Source organism: Cetorhinus maximus, unplaced genomic scaffold (genome assembly GCF_964194155.1).
Source record: "Cetorhinus maximus unplaced genomic scaffold, sCetMax3.hap1.1 HAP1_SCAFFOLD_600, whole genome shotgun sequence".
Lineage (NCBI taxonomy): Eukaryota > Metazoa > Chordata > Chondrichthyes > Lamniformes > Cetorhinidae > Cetorhinus > Cetorhinus maximus.
Genome location: NW_027596542.1, coordinates 119,003 through 125,797, shown reverse-complemented (window position 1 = coordinate 125,797; position 6,795 = coordinate 119,003).

Sequence of the window (6,795 nt, the reverse complement as noted above, 5' to 3'; positions counted from 1 at the left end):
GGGAGACAGGGTCAATCGAGTGGTTAGGATCTGGAACGCACTGTCTGAGAGTGTGGGGGAGACAGGGTCAATCGAGTGGTTAGGATCTGGACCGCACTGTCTGAGAGTGTGGGGGAGACAGGGTCAATCGAGTGGTTAGGGTCTGGAACGCACTGTCTGAGAGTGTGGGGGAGACAGGGTCAATCAAGTGGTTAGGATCTGGAACGCACTGTTTTAAAGTGTGGGCGAGACAGGGTCAATCGAGTGGTTTGGATCTCGAACGCACTTTCTGAGAGTCTGGGGGAGACAGGGTCAATCTAGTGGTTAGGATATGCAACGCACTGTCTGAGAGTGTGGGGGAGACAGGGTCAATCGAGTGGTTAGGATCTGGACCGCAGTGTCTGAGAGTGTGGGGGAGACAGGGTCAATCGAGTGGTTAGGATCAGGAATGCGCTGTCTGAGTGTGTGGTGGAGACAGGGACAATCGAGTGGTTAGGATCTGGAACGCACTGTCTGAGAGTGTGGGGGAGACAGGGTCAATCGCGTGGTTAGGATCTGGAACGCGCTATCTGAGATTGTGGAGGAGACAGGGTCAATCGAGTGGTTAGGATCTGGAACGCACTGTCTGAGAGTGTGGGGGAGACAGGGTCAATCGTGTGGTTAGGATCTGGAACGCGCTATCTGAGAATGTGGAGGAGACAGGGTCAATCGAGTGGATAGGATCTGGAATGCACTGTCTGAGAGTGTGTTGGAGACAGGGTCAATGGTGTGGTTAGGACCTGGAACGCAGTGAGAGTGTGGGGGAGACAAGGTCAATCGAGTGGCTAGGATCTGGAATGCACTGTCTGAGAGTATGGTGGAGAAATATTCAATCGAGTGTTTAGGATCTGGAATGCACTGTCTGTGAGTGTGCTGGAGACAGGGTCAATCATGAGGTTAGGATCTGGAACGCACTGTCTGAGAGTGTGGGGGAGACAGGGTCAATCGAGTGGTTAGGATCTGGAACGAACTGTCTTACAGTATGGGTAGATAGGGTCAATCGAGTATTTAGGATCTGGAACGCACTGTCTGAGTGTGTGGGGGAGACAGGGTCAATCGAATGCTTTCGATCTGGAACGCACTGTCTGAGAGTGTGGGGGAGACAGCGTCAATCGAATGCTTTCGATCTGGAACGCACTGTCTGAGAGTGCGGGGGAGAGAGGGTCAATCGAATGCTTTCGATCTGGAACGCACGGTCTGAGAGTGTGCTGGAGACAGGGCGAATCGGGTGGTTAGGATCCGGAACGCACTGTCTGAGAGTGTGGGGGAGACAGGGTCAATTGAGTGGTTAGGATCTGGAACGCACTATCTGAGACTGTGGGGGAGACAGGGTCAATCGAGTGGTTAGGATCTGGAACACCCTGTCTGAGAGTGTGGTGGAGACAGAGTCAATCGAGTGGTTAGGATCTGGAACGCACTGTCTGAGAGTGTTGGGGAGACAGGGTCAATCGAGTGGTCAGGATCTGGGACACCCTGTCTGAGAGTGTGGGGGAGACAGGGTCAATCGTGTGGTTAGAATCTGGAACGCACTGTCTGAGAGTGTGGGGGAGACAGGGTCAATCGAGTGGTTAGGATCTGGAACGCACTGTCCGAGAGTGTGGGGGAGACAGGGTCAATCGAGTGGTTAGGATCTGGAACTCACTGGCTGAGTGTGTGGGGGAGACAGGGTCAATCGAGTGGTTAGGATCTGGAACTCACTGTCTGAGAGTGTGGGGGAGACAGGGTCAATCGAGTGGTTAGGATCTGGAACTCACTGTCTGAGAGTGTGGGGGAGACAGGGTCAATCGAGTGGTTAGGATCTGGATCGCACTGTCTGAGAGTGTGGGGGAGACAGGGTCAATCGAGTAGTTAGGATCTGGAACACACTGTCTGAGAGTGTGGGGGAGACAGGGTCAATCGAGTAGTTAGGATCTGGAACGCACTGTCTGAGAGTGTGGGGGAGACAGGGTCAATCGAGTGGTTAGGATCTGGAACGCACTGTCTGAGAGTCTGGGGGAGACAGGGTCAATCGAGTGGTTAGGATCTGGAACACACTGTCAGAGAGTGTGGGGGAGACAGGGTCAATTGAGTGTTTAGGATCTGGAACACCCTGTCTGAGAGTGTGGGGGAGACAGGGTCAATCGAATGGTTAGGATCTGGAAAGAACTGTCTGAGAGTGTGGGGGAGACAGGGTCAATCTAGTGGTTAGGACCTAGAACTCACTGTCTGAGAGTGTGGGGTAGACAGGGTCAATCGAGTGGTTAGGACCTGGAACGCACTGTCTGAGAGTGTGGGGGAGGGTCAATCGAGTGGTTAGGATCTGGAACGCACTGTCTAAGAGTGTGGGGGAGACAGGGTCAATCGAGTGGTTAGGTTGTGGAACGCACTGAGACTGTGGGGATGACAGGGTCAATCGAGTGGTTAGGATCTGGAACGAACTGTCAGAGAGTGTGGGGGAGACAGGGTCAATCGAGTGGTTTGGATCTGGAACGCACTGTTTGAGAGTGTGGGGGAGACAGGGTCAATTGAATGGTTAGGATCTGGAACGCACTGTCTGAGAGTGTGGTGGAGACAGAGTGAATCGAGTGGTTAGGATCTGGAACGCACTGTCTGAGACTGTGGATGAGACAGGGTCAATCGAATGGGTAGGATCTGGAACGCACTGTCGGAGAGTGTGGGGGAGACAGGGTCATTCTAGTGGTTCGGATCTGGAACGCACTGTCTGAGAGTGTGCTGGAGACAGGGTCAATCGAGTGTCTGTGATCTGGAACGCACTGTCTGAGAGTGTGGGGGAGACAGGGTCAATCGAGTAGTTAGGATCTGGAACACACTGAGAGCGTGGGGGAGACAGGGTCAATCGAGAGGTTAGGATCTGGAACACACTGTCTGAGAGTGTGGGGGAGACAGGGTCAATCGAGTGTCTGGGGTCTGGATGCACTGTCTGAGACTGTGGATGAGACAGGGTCAATCGAGTGGTTAGGATCTGGAACGCACTGTCTGAGAGTGTGGGGGAGACAGGGTCAATCGAGTGGTTAGGATCTGGAACGCACTGTCTTAGAGTGTGGGGGAGACAGGGTCAATCGAGTGGTTAGGATCTGCACCGCACTGTCTGAGAGTGTGGGGGAGACAGGGTCAATCGAGTGGTTAGGGTCTGGAACGCACTGTCTGAGAGTGTGGGGGAGACAGGGTCAATCAAGTGGTTAGGATCTGGAACGCACTGTTTTAGAGTGTGGGCGAGACAGGGTCAATCGAGTGGTTTGGATCTCGAACGCACTTTCTGAGAGTCTGGGGGAGACAGGGTCAATCTAGTGGTTAGGATATGCAACGCACTGTCTGAGAGTGTGGGGGAGACAGGGTCAATCGAGTGGTTAGGATCTGGACCGCAGTGTCTGAGAGTGTGGGGGAGACAGGGTCAATCGAGTGGTTAGGATCAGGAATGCGCTGTCTGAGTGTGTGGTGGAGACAGGGACAATCGAGTGGTTAGGATCTGGAACGCACTGTCTGAGAGTGTGGGGGAGACAGGGTCAATCGAATGGTTAGGATCTGGAACGCACTGTCTGAGAGTGTGGGGGAGACAGGGTCAATCGCGTGGTTAGGATCTGGAACGCGCTATCTGAGATTGTGGAGGAGACAGGGTCAATCGAGTGGTTAGGATCTGGAACGCACTGTCTGAGAGTGTGGGGGAGACAGGGTCAATCGTGTGGTTAGGATCTGGAACGCGCTATCTGAGAATGTGGAGGAGACAGGGTCAATCGAGTGGATAGGATCTGGAACGAACTGTCTTACAGTATGTGTAGATAGGGTCAATCGAGTATTTAGGATCTGGAACGCACTGTCTGAGTGTGTGGGGGAGACAGGGTCAATCGAATGCTTTCGATCTGGAACGCACTGTCTGAGAGTGTGGGGGAGACAGCGTCAATCGAATGCTTTCGATCTGGAACGCACTGTCTGAGAGTGCGGGGGAGAGAGGGTCAATCGAATGCTTTCGATCTGGAACGCACGGTCTGAGAGTGTGCTGGAGACAGGGCGAATCGGGTGGTTAGGATCCGGAACGCACTGTCTGAGAGTGTGGGGGAGACAGGGTCAATCGAGTGGTTAGGATCTGGAACGCACTGTCTGAGAGTGTGGGGGAGACAGGGTCAATCGAGTGGTTAGGATCTGGAACTCACTGGCTGAGTGTGTGGGGGAGACAGGGTCAATCGAGTGGTTAGGATCTGGAACTCACTGTCTGAGAGTGTGGGGGAGACAGGGTCAATCGAGTGGTTAGGATCTGGAACTCACTGTCTGAGAGTGTGGGGGAGACAGGGTCAATCGAGTGGTTAGGATCTGGATCGCACTGTCTGAGAGTGTGGGGGAGACAGGGTCAATCGAGTAGTTAGGATCTGGAACGCACTGTCTGAGAGTGTGGGGGAGACAGGGTCAATCGAGTAGTTAGGATCTGGAACGCACTGTCTGAGAGTGTGGGGGAGACAGGGTCAATCGAGTGGTTAGGATCTGGAACGCACTGTCTGAGAGTGTGGGGGAGACAGGGTCAATCGAGTGGTTAGGATCTGGAACACACTGTCAGAGAGTGTGGGGGAGACAGGGTCAATTGAGTGTTTAGGATCTGGAACACCCTGTCTGAGAGTGTGGGGGAGACAGGGTCAATCGAATGGTTAGGATCTGGAAAGAACTGTCTGAGAGTGTGGGGGAGACAGGGTCAATCTAGTGGTTAGGACCTAGAACTCACTGTCTGAGAGTGTGGGGTAGACAGGGTCAATCGAGTGGTTAGGACCTGGAACGCACTGTCTGAGAGTGTGGGGGAGGGTCAATCGAGTGGTTAGGATCTGGAACGCACTGTCTAAGAGTGTGGGGGAGACAGGGTCAATCGAGTGGTTAGGTTGTGGAACGCACTGAGACTGTGGGGATGACAGGGTCAATCGAGTGGTTAGGATCTGGAACGAACTGTCAGAGAGTGTGGGGGAGACAGGGTCAATCGAGTGGTTAGGATCTGGAACGCACTGTCTGAGAGTGTGGGGGAGACAGGGTCAATCGAGTAGTTTGGATCTGGAACGCACTGTTTGAGAGTGTGGGGGAGACAGGGTCAATTGAATGGTTAGGATCTGGAACGCACTGTCTGAGAGTGTGGTGGAGACAGAGTCAATCGAGTGGTTAGGATCTGGAACGCACTGTCTGAGACTGTGGATGAGACAGGGTCAATCGAATGGGTAGGATCTGGAACGCACTGTCGGAGAGTGTGGGGGAGACAGGGTCATTCTAGTGGTTCGGATCTGGAACGCACTGTCTGAGAGTGTGCTGGAGACAGGGTCAATCGAGTGTCTGTGATCTGGAACGCACTGTCTGAGAGTGTGGGGGAGACAGGGTCAATCGAGTAGTTAGGATCTGGAACACACTGAGAGCGTGGGGGAGACAGGGTCAATCGAGAGGTTAGGATCTGGAACACACTGTCTGAGAGTGTGGGGGAGACAGGGTCAATCGAGTGTCTGGGGTCTGGATGCACTGTCTGAGACTGTGGATGAGACAGGGTCAATCGAGTGGTTAGGATCTGGAACGCACTGTCTGAGAGTGTGGGGGAGACAGGGTCAATCGAGTGGTTAGGATCTGGAACGCACTGTCTTAGAGTGTGGGGGAGACAGGGTCAATCGAGTGGTTAGGATCTGGACCGCACTGTCTGAGAGTGTGGGGGAGACAGGGTCAATCGAGTGGTTAGGGTCTGGAACGCACTGTCTGAGAGTGTGGGGGAGACAGGGTCAATCAAGTGGTTAGGATCTGGAACGCACTGTTTTAGAGTGTGGGCGAGACAGGGTCAATCGAGTGGTTTGGATCTCGAACGCACTTTCTGAGAGTCTGGGGGAGACAGGGTCAATCTAGTGGTTAGGATATGCAACGCACTGTCTGAGAGTGTGGGGGAGACAGGGTCAATCGAGTGGTTAGGATCTGGACCGCAGTGTCAGAGAGTGTGGGGGAGACAGGGTCAATCGAGTGGTTAGGATCAGGAATGCGCTGTCTGAGTGTGTGGTGGAGACAGGGACAATCGAGTGGTTAGGATCTGGAACGCACTGTCTGAGAGTGTGGGGGAGACAGGGTCAATCGAATGGTTAGGATCTGGAACGCACTGTCTGAGAGTGTGGGGGAGACACGGTCAATCGCGTGGTTAGGATCTGGAACGCGCTATCTGAGATTGTGGAGGAGACAGGGTCAATCGAGTGGTTAGGATCTGGAACGCACTGTCTGAGAGTGTGGGGGAGACAGGGTCAATCGTGTGGTTAGGATCTGGAACGCGCTATCTGAGAATGTGGAGGAGACAGGGTCAATCGAGTGGATAGGATCTGGAACGAACTGTCTTACAGTATGGGTAGATAGGGTCAATCGAGTATTTAGGATCTGGAACGCACTGTCTGAGTGTGTGGGGGAGACAGGGTCAATCGAATGCTTTCGATCTGGAACGCACTGTCTGAGAGTGTGGGGGAGACAGCGTCAATCGAATGCTTTCGATCTGGAACGCACTGTCTGAGAGTGCGGGGGAGAGAGGGTCAATCGAATGCTTTCGATCTGGAACGCACGGTCTGAGAGTGTGCTGGAGACAGGGCGAATCGGGTGGTTAGGATCCGGAACGCACTGTCTGAGAGTGTGGGGGAGACAGGGTCAATCGAGTGGTTAGGATCTGGAACGCAATATCTGAGAGTGTGGGGGAGACAGGGTCAATCGAGTGGTTAGGATCTGGAACACCCTGTCTGAGAGTGTGGTGGAGACAGAGTCAATCGAGTGGTTAGGATCTGGAACGCACTGTCTGAGAGT